This window comes from Triticum aestivum, chromosome 4B (genome assembly GCF_018294505.1).
Source record: "Triticum aestivum cultivar Chinese Spring chromosome 4B, IWGSC CS RefSeq v2.1, whole genome shotgun sequence".
NCBI lineage: Eukaryota > Viridiplantae > Streptophyta > Magnoliopsida > Poales > Poaceae > Triticum > Triticum aestivum.
Window position 1 is genome coordinate 120,482,500 of NC_057804.1, and position 10,521 is coordinate 120,493,020.

General features: G+C 42.8%; 1 pseudogene; it reads left to right on the forward strand.

The window, feature by feature from the left end:
* The first annotated feature begins 909 nt into the window (after positions 1-909).
* Positions 910-5,920, forward strand: LOC123090014 (uncharacterized; annotated as a pseudogene).
* The last annotated feature ends 4,601 nt before the right edge of the window (positions 5,921-10,521 follow it).

Below are 10,521 nucleotides of genomic sequence, written 5' to 3' on the forward strand. Positions count from 1 at the left end.
TCCGAAGAAGATGGAGCCTTTGACAAGCTCAATTAACAACCCAATTGATGTCGTTCCTGTCTCTTTCATGCCATCAAAGGACCTTGTTCCTTTTGGTGAAGATTATGTGATTCCAAGTGAAATTGATGAAGAGAATCCTTCTGCTGCTTCGTCAGAGTAGTTGGATGAAGAAATTGAAGTGGATGCAATCCCTTCAACACCAGTTGTCTCCTCGCCTATGCCTTAGTTCACTGCTGAAAAGCTCGGCGTTGAAGAAATGGAAGATGAGGATGTGGACATTGGTTGTACCACACCTATGCTGAATGATGACTTTTGGGAAAGTCAGCACCCCAACTCTCCAATGTTCACTCCACTTCAAGTAATTCCTTAGTCCCCTGCTGCTACTGAAGTACAAATGGGATCTGAAGAACCTCATGCAACCCCATCTGTCCATGAAGAAATTCCAGCCACTAGTGCTGATGAAAATGTAAATGAAGAATTGAAGACCCAGGCTGCAGCTGAAGAAGAGCCTAAAATTCCTCAGTTGTGGATCGTGACATTGCGATTCCTGAGGTGGTGATGCAATTGACTGACACTCCTCAGCCCAAGCCTAAGGATCCCTTCTCAAAGAAGCAAAAATTCAAGGCTAATGATTTCTTCGGCGATCATGTGTTCTTCACTGATTTCAACCCTTATGACACTACTCGTCTTAGAAGGAAGCGTTTCTGGACTGCCAGCCAGGCCAACTTCTATTCTTCACTGCTGTTCAATAAGGACAAAGTCTTCGACCATGAGCATATTCCTCACGTGGACATGGAATCAATGCCTTGCTTCTCTCAAGTCCTCAGTATGCTTCATGATGCAGGCTTGCTCAACTTTTGCTCAGACATAGTTGACTAGAATGAAGAGCTCATTCTTCAGTTCTACGCAATGCTGCATATCACAGGTAATGCTGATGGCATCAACTCTTGGGTGTTGGACTGGATGACCGAAAACACTCACTACAAGGCATCGGCCTCTGAATTGCTTCGTGCCCTGCCAATTAGTCCTCCACCTGAAGGTGCTCGTTGTGTGTACCAATAACCTGAACTTACTGCTCATTACATGCAAGTTCTCATGAAGCCTCTGAAGCCTGGTCAAGCCCCAAGGACCAAATTCCTCGTGAAGGAATTGCTCTATGTGCCAAGAACTGTCTACCGCGTTCTGACGAAGACTATGAGTCCCATCAAAGGCCACGACTCATCCGATGAGGAAATTGTTGGCATCATGAAGAATATGCTATTCAACATCATGCATGGCATCCCTATCAATTATCATGATTTCTTCATGAGGACTCTGGCAAATGTTGCACTTTCTCCGTTTGAGCTGAAGCCTTGCGCTCCTTGGATCATGAGATTCCTCAGAACAAGGTCTTCACTCAACTATAAAGCTGACTTTCTGAATCACCTCAGCTACTTGCCACCGATTGAAGTCCTCAAGCGGACATATTCCTCAGCTGATGAGAAGGGCAAGACACCAGCTGTTATCGATGAAGGTATTCGTCCATTGGATGGTCAGTTCCGCAAAGCTGCATCTTATTCCACCAATGATGACTCTGCCACTCATGATTCTGCTGCAAATGCATCCAAGCCAAATCCTCAAGCCACTACTCCTCGTGTGATGACTGGCCGTGAGCTGCTTCTTAGTCTTCACCAGAAGGTGAATCTCACAAATGGGTTAAGCGTCAGTTTGGCTCTATTCTTCACAACATGACTTCTACACATAATGCAATGAAGAAAAACCATTACTACCTCCATGAAGTCTTCGATCGCACCTGGGCTATTTTGTCACATCTCTATGGTGAAGAAGATCTAAAATAAATGGGTTTCAAGGAAGATTTTGACTGGTCTGCTCCTCCACCGAAGAAATACAAGAAGGTCAAGGTTCCTTCCTTGGTCGCCAGTTCATATTCTTCCACTACAAGAAATATGTCAACTAGTGACCTTTTGTCAGTGACCCTGGAAGAATTGGTCATAGATCTATGACCATTTCAGACCAATTGGTTAAAAGCTGTTCGAGGGGCTCCAAACCCTAAACCATTGCGACCATTTTGGTCAGAAAGGTCGTAATTTCCTTACACGAAAAGGTCACAAAGCAAACAGTGCTAGTCCGCTGCCTTATTTCTAGTTGTTAATGACCAATATAGATGGTCATAGCCTTGTAGATTGTGGTGGGTTGTGATGACTAGGCGCCATCTCATCAGTTTTGCCTATGTGTCATGTCCATGTGGCGGTTTTTGCCCTAGGTTGTGAAGCAACCTATATTTCTGTTATTCCCAAAATTCCCAAAAAAATCTCATAAATTCTTTGGGTCATATCTTCGTCAAATATGTAAAAACCTTCCTTGCCTAGTTCAAAAATAATTCAAAAATATTCATTTTCCTATTCTGATCAGAGCAGCACTTTGTGAAGGAAGTACCACTTTGGCATGTCCAAATGGTATCCATTTTCTACAGTGCTTTCCTATGCCCAAATAACCATCCTCCACCAAATGCTAGCTCAATCCATTCATTATTTTGAGCCCAGCTTCAACATTCGTATTTATGTCCAGTGTGATACTTTGTAAAGCAAGTACCACCTAAGCTCCTTAGTAACTGATCATCCTCAGCCAAAACTCACGCCCATTAGCCATGTGCATTTACCATACCGCAAATCAAACACTTGGCTGCTTATTCATGTTTGAGCATCAATCGGTCTCCTCGTGAGAATCTTATGTTGTGATTTTCTTCCTAGCACCTACCTGGGGAGTGTCCAACCCACTAGACATGCCTAGGCCGCCCAGAACACATGGCAACACCACGGTCACGCGGTGACCACGCGGCGGGCATGCGAGCTTACGCGCTCTAGAGTTGGGGCCCTCGGCCACCATCCAAACCTCGATGTCTCGCCATCAAACCATGTATTTATGATTAAATAGATACTTATTTACCTATAAATGATTTTTGGAAAAAATAAAGAGCGAACTATGAGGCAGCTGCAGTTCAAATTTGACCCGTTTCCAACTGAATCGACGGCAATTTGTCTTTTTCACCAGAGGTGGATCAAAACTTTTTTCACCCAACCATTTTGTCAATTGTGCATTATATATGGCCTAGTATTTTATAAAATTGATTTGGTCCATTTTTGCAACAATTATTTGGTAGTTCCTTCACAAAAAAACCTCCTCTTGGGCACTCGGAAAATGAAAAAATGAATTTTCCGTGCAAAGAAAATGAAAACTTCCTTAGGCAACATTGTTTGGAATTCCAAGATGTACCCTTGTGCACAATATGAGATCATTTGAACAAACTATGCCATGAATATGGCCATAAGATTGATCATTTGGCTTGAAAGCCATTGACCTCCACACGTGATAGCTCGTTTCTGAGAACACTTTTTTAAAATAATTGCCGTATTACAAGTTTGTTATTTTTCCTGGGAACTTGGCCACATATAGTGACACAATGCGAAGGTTTCCCAATTTTTTTAATTTTTTTGAATTTTTTATGCCTGTTTCAAAATGCGATCAAAACGGCGGGAATGACCATTCCTAGCTAGTCGTTGAATCTTGGAATTTTTTTGGTGTTTCTCTGATTAAATAGGTACTTATGTACCTAGAAATGATTTTTGGAAAAAATAAATAGCAAACTATGAGGCACTTGCAGTTCAAATTTGACCCGCTTCCAACTAAATCGGCGGGAATTTGTCTTTTTCGCCAGAGGTGGATCAAAACTTTTGACACCCAACCATTTTGTCAATTGTGTATTAAATATGACCTAGTATTTTAGAAAAATGATTTGGTCCAATTTTGCAACAATTATTTGGTAGTTCCTTCACAAAAAAACCTCCTTTTGGGCACTCGGAAAATGAAAAATGAATTTTCTGTGCAAAGAAAATGAAAACTTCCTTAGGCAACATTGTTTGGAATTCCAAGATGTACCCTTGTGCACAATATGAAATCATTTGAACAAACTATGCCATGAATGTGGCCATGAGATTGATCATTTGGCTTGAAAGCCATTGATCTCCACACGTGATAGCTCGTTTCTGAGAACACTTTTTTAAAATAATTGCTGTATTACAAGTTTGTTATTTTTCCTGGGAACTTGGCCACATATAATGACACAATGCGAAGATTTCCCAATTTTTTGATTTTTTTGAATTTTTTATGCCCGTTTCAAAATGCGGTCAAAACGGCCGGAATGGCCGTTCCTAGCTAGTGGTTGAATCTTGGATTTTTTTGGTGTTTCTCTGATTAAATAGGTACTTATGTACCTAGAAATGATTTTTGGAAAAAATAAATAGCAAACTATGAGGTACTTGCAGTTCAAATTTGATCCGCTTCCAGCTGAATCGGCGGGAATTTGTCTTTTTCACCAGAGGTGGATCAAAACTTTTTACACCCAACCATTTGGTCAATTATGCATTAAATATGTCCTAGTATTTTAGAAAATTGATTTGGTACAATTTTACAATAATTATTTGGTAGGTCCTTCACAAAAAAAAACTCATTTTTGGCACTCGGAAAATGATTAAAAATTGGTAGAAAGATCAGAAATGCTTACAAATTGGTCCTTATCCATAAAATTTAGTATAACTCTAGTAAAAATTTGTGTTGTTCCCTTTTGCAAAAAAAATTTGAGAGCTACTTCACAAAATCACTCTATTTTTAGTACTTCAAAACTATTTTAAATCACTGATTTTCTAAACCAATGAGAACTCTTCCCACGGATCGATGACATGGCGTCCATCCATCCATCCATCCATCTCTACATCCCACATCCATCCATCCACCCGCAGCCCAAACCCTAGCTCAGATCGCCCTCTTCCCCCCATCTCATCGCTGCTGCCGCCCCCCTCTCGATCCACTCCTCTCCCTGCCCACCGCACCCTTCCGCCCCGACCGCCCCGACCCGACCCAAACCCTAGCTCACCCACCGCCCCGACCTCCGCTCCGCTCTAGGCCATCGTCATCCAACCTCATCGCTGGCAGCCCCTCCCCTCTCCTCCTAGATCCACTCGGGCTACTCATGTCGAGGCCAGATCCGGCAGGAATTCCCTCCCTCCCATCAGCTCCACCGGCGAGCCCTTCCTCACCGCATCCATGGCCTCCCTACGCCCTTCCTCACTGCATCGCCACTCAGACCCCTCCCTTCCCTCACCGCATCGCCACCCAGACCCCTCCCTTCCCCACCACAAGCAGCATCGCCACCCCAAGCCACCTCCCCTCTCCTCCTCCCCTCCCCGGCCCCCCTCCCGGCCACAACCTTCCCGCCCCGCTGCCTCACCTGCACCCGTCGCCTCCTCCTCTCCCCTCCCCCGCACGTCGGCCGCCCGCGCCTCCGTGACCCGTCGCCGGTGCCGGTGGAGGAGGCCACTGCCTCGGCCGTGGAGGAGTATGAGGCGCCTCCGCTCAGGCTCCTCGACCCGCCGTAGGAGGACGAGCCCTACCCGGACGAGGTGATTTCCCAGCACTGCATTGTGCCGCTCCCTCCCTCCCTTGTTATACGTTGCTAACGCTGCTTGGGCAATGGTGTTTGTGTGCAGATGGAGGCGGCGGACCCCGACTTCTACCGGATCGGGTACGCCCGGATGATGCGCGCCTACGGGGTCGAGTTCCTCGAGGGCCCCGACGGCATGGGCGTCTACGCCTCTCGGGACGTCGACCCGCTCCGCCGAGCCAGGGTGAGCCGCTGACCGCCGTTTCCATTCCCTGCCAATGTCCATGTTTCAAGTTGGACATACCACTTGCATTCAGTGTGTACTGTGTAGTAAGGAACTATGTAATTTACTGATCACTGGCCGATGAAGTAAATTAGTTATGTCAGTGTTGTGTCAAACATATTGTCTTACAGCTGCACCTTGGATTGATGGCTCATGTTTCAGTTCTTAAAATTAGCACCCGGTGTCTCAGTGTCATCTAGGACTTCGATATTCTAACGGCCAGTGGTACTTCTCTAAAATGACAACTCTAGTTGTATGGTTCACGCGCAAGCTGGATCAGATGGAACAACAGGCATGTGTCAACAGATTAGTATTACTTAGTTTGCTTGCTGGCTGGTGCTGCTGGTGCTGGTGGTGGTTTGGTTGCTAGCTGCTGCTTTAGCTGCTTGCTTTGGTTCCTGGCTTACTGATTTTGCTAGGTGCTGCCGTTTGCTTGCTATTGCTGCTTGTCGCTAGTTGCTACTGCTAGCTAATGCTGCTTGTGCTTGCTGCTAGTTGCTACCTAGTAGCTACTACCTTATAAGTTGTAACTGTAAAGTCATGTAATTTCTAACTTTTTCCATATTGTTCATTGATGTTTGTGCCCTGTTATTTCTGTACTGATGGTAGGATTTTTGTGTTAAACCTAGGCCTGTTGTTCTTTGTTTATCTCCATTGTTTCCCAGGTAGCTAGTTATCTGTCTGACTCCATTTCCTGTCAAAATTTGTTGTTCCACCAATAGTTTTTGCACAACACTTCTTGTATCAAGTTTTGATATAAATCTGTCATGCAGGTGTATGGAAGCACAAGAAGAGTGATGGCCATGAAGACTATGGTCTCCTTGTCAGCGAGCCAGCCATGACTCGTCCAACATTTTAGTGATACCGATGGTTCCCTAGCTAATAACTTGATTGTGGATTTAATTTTCCACTCCAACTGCATTTTGTGCTGTATGCCCTATCACATATATCCCAAGAATGTTGCATCGACTCTATTTGACATTTGTAACCTCATATTCAGTTATTCACCTGTCACTTTCTGGATAAGTTTTCTAAACCTTCTGTTCGCTGCAAACAATTGCTTAGGATGAAGATTGTTCTTCTATCTAGTTCATATGCATGATCATTTGTTTTGTGAAGGCATGCTTTTAACCTTTCGAGTCAGGCATGCATAAATTACCTGCCCTATCGCATATAAAGTTCTGCTGAAACAAGGTGGAAGCATTTTTCTCATCTACGCTGCGTGTCTATATATAGCAGCCCCGTTTTAGTTGTTCTATAGGTTATTAGTAGAATTCAACTAGCCAATTAACAAGTGAACTCACTATGCATTTGCTGAATCCATATTTGGAAAGTTCACTGACCCTGCTACTATAACAAACTGCTGGTGGTGGCTCTTTCCCAGGTAGTACAAGCATCATCAGTCCTATATAGTTGCTGCTCATATACTCATCAGTCCTATATAGCTGCTGCTCATGTACTCATCAGTCTTATACAGCTACATGAGTGATATATACTACTTGCCTGCTGCTGTATCATATTGCTTACTTTTTTACATCAGATCAACTATGAAGAGAATTGGTGGTGGTTAGGGTGTTCTGGTGCTTATGTAATCTTCTTTCAGGCCTTTCGAGATAGAGTTCTTTAGTTGACAAGTTTAGCAAATGCTGTAGTGCTTATGGTTTAGTTTTACACTTGCGTAAAAATGAATGGCTGCTACTGCTTCTAGTTTTAGGTTGGGATGAGATGCATGTTTGCATGCTTGTGCTTCTGTCACTACAATCTATACTACTGCTATTGTCATATCCTGGTTGTTTTGTTGCTATCAATATCTGTCCCATGTTTTGTTTCCTTGCATGCTTACTACTACAATCTATACTACTATTGTGCCAGATGTTCACATGTTAATTTTTGTTGACTAAAATCTCTTATGCCGTTAACTTAGCTTGACCCAGAACAACAACATCCTTGATGCGACTAACCTTCACCTCGTTCTTTCCCTCGCAGACTCGAAGGAGGCCGTATGCAAGGCACCAAGGTGCATGGTGCTCGCAAGCAATGAACGGAGGCTGTACGACATCGGCTACACAAACCACCATTGTGAGCTCCTACCTTTGCTATGCTACAACCATGCTCTGTTTCATGGGTTAGTTAGGATTTTGATGCTTTTTGCGCCATGGTTGAGTCCTTGCTGACTGTTGTGTCGATGATCAAGTGTTGTTGCCTCATTCGGCTATTTTATTCGCTGCTGGTAATTAGTAGTATTAGAGTGTCGTTGGTTTATTAGGATGTGGCTGAAACCATTGGATGGCCTTCCTGTACATGTTATCCAGCATTAGTACTTGTCCCATTTTTTGTTTCCTTGCTGGACATGCATGTTATGGTCCCATTTTTTGTTTCGGTGCTGGACATACATGTTATGGTTCAAGTGTCGATGATGTCTAGTAGATAGTTTGCTAGCTATATACCTGCTGCTGATTGATGCTCTTGTGGTCTCCTGGAATCATATTATACTATATCTAGTGTTCTTGTGGTTCTGTGAAGATGCATCACAAACATCTAGGTCTTTAAAGTTGGCTGAATCTGTTGCTTTATCATATATTTGGCCCGTAAACCTACATTTCTATGAGATCTCTTTCAATATATAATTTTTTGATAGTCCAGGAATAATCTAATAATCTAATGCTGGTAGTCTATGTGTTCACTCTTTTACAGGAGCTCCAGGTCTATGAAATTTGAAGTTCGAAGCCGTATAGCCCTACTCAGCAAAGAGTTGTCTCTATGTTTGACTGTAATAGACTGTAAATATTGTAATATTGTAACAGTAGGCATATTGGGGTTGTAATAGACTATCTACAGATTGTAGTAGACTTAGTGTTACTTGATGAACAATCTGATGAGTGAGAACAATTTAAGATGCACCTTTGTAATATTGTAACAGATTGTAAAAGACTAGTGTATGTTTGAAATAGTGATTATGTTTGTTGAAAAGATGTGAAATGGAAACTTGACCAGTGGGAACCACTTGTGAATAAAATCTGAGCATTTTTGAAATTTCTGACATGTGGGACTGATGTATGGCATTATGACTAGTGGGACTAGCGCTAAAATATAATGATTGAAAATAGAAAATAAATGATTGTAAGAAGGCCAAGGCCCAAAAATAAAGATGCTGAAATATTGGGCTTGGCCCATGTAGCCCACAAGAATTGACTTGGAAAAAATCAAGAATTGTTGGGCTAGGCCCATGTAGAAAATCGAATTGGACCGGGCTGAATCTTGTGCCACATCAGCTTGCCACGCTGGATGCCTACGTGGACTGGGGAGGCTGCTAGTGACCAAAACACCACAGTAGGAATATTTTGGTCATAAACGTCCACGACCTTCTCACAGAGAAGGTCGCTATAGTCAGTTTACGACCCTCAGCTTTTGACCTCTGTTTTTGGTCACAAAAAGGTCGCAAATGAAAAACTATGACCTTTCAGTGACCAATAGTGGAGGTCACAAGATAGCATATTTCTTGTAGTGTTCATCATGCAACATGGATGAATATGAAGACTTGGACGACACAGCGACATGCCCTACAATGACACAAGACCCCAACAACGCTGGCGCTCCTCCATCATCATGATATTCTTCAGGGGCGTTAGTCCTCATTTTCAACCCTTTTGGTCATTCGATGACAAAGGGGGAGAAATTTGAGTTAGTCTTCAAGCGGGTCTATCTTATATGGGCATTTTTTTCTAAGTTAAAACTCTCGTTTTTTTGATGACTTTGCTAGATCGAGTTGTAATCTTAAACTCTATGGTGGCTGCTACGTCTTGAGCTTGCGTTGGTTTTCCTCGAAGAGGAGAGGGTGATGCAGCAAAGTGTAGCGTAAGTATTTCCCTCAGTTTTGAGAACCAAGGTATCAATCCAGTAGGAGGCTCCTCAAAAGTCCCACACACCTACACAAACAAACTGCAAACTCACAACCAACACAATAAAGGGGTTGTCAATCCCTTCACGGCCACTTGCGAAAGTGAGATCTAATAAAGATAGTATGATAAGATAAATATATTTTTGGTATTTTTGATATAGATGCAAAAAGTAAAGATGCAAATAAAATTAGATGGAAAGCAAATATGATAAGAGATAGACCCGGGGGCCATAGGTTTCACTAGAGGCTTCTCTCAAGATAGCATAAGTATTACGGTGGGTAAACAAATTACTGTCGAGCAATTGATAGAAAAGCGCATAGTTATGAGATTATCTAGGCATGATCATGTATATAGGCATCACGTCCAAAACAAGTAGACCGACTCCTGCCCGCATCTACTACTATTACTCCACATATCGACTGCTATCCAGCATGCATCTAGAGTATTAAGTTCATAAGAACAGAGTAACGCATTAAGCAAGAAGACATGATGTAGAGGGATAAACACATGTAATATGATATAAACCCCACCTTGTTATCCTCGATGGCAACAATACAATACGTGTCTTGCAACCCTTTCTGTCACTGGGTAAGAACACCGCTAGATTGAACCCAAAGCTAAGCACTTCTCCCATGGCAAGAAAGATCAATCTAGTAGGCCAAACCAAACTGATAATTCGAAGAGACTTGCAAAGATAACTCAATGATACATAAAAGAATTCAGAGAAGATTCAAATATTGTTCATAGATAAACTTGATCATAAACCCACAATTCATCGGATCACGACAAACACACCGCAAAAAGAGATTGCATCCAATAGATCTCCACAAGAGAGGGGGAGAACATTGTATTGAGATCCAAAAAGAGAGAAGAAGCCATCTAGCTAATAACTATGGACCCGT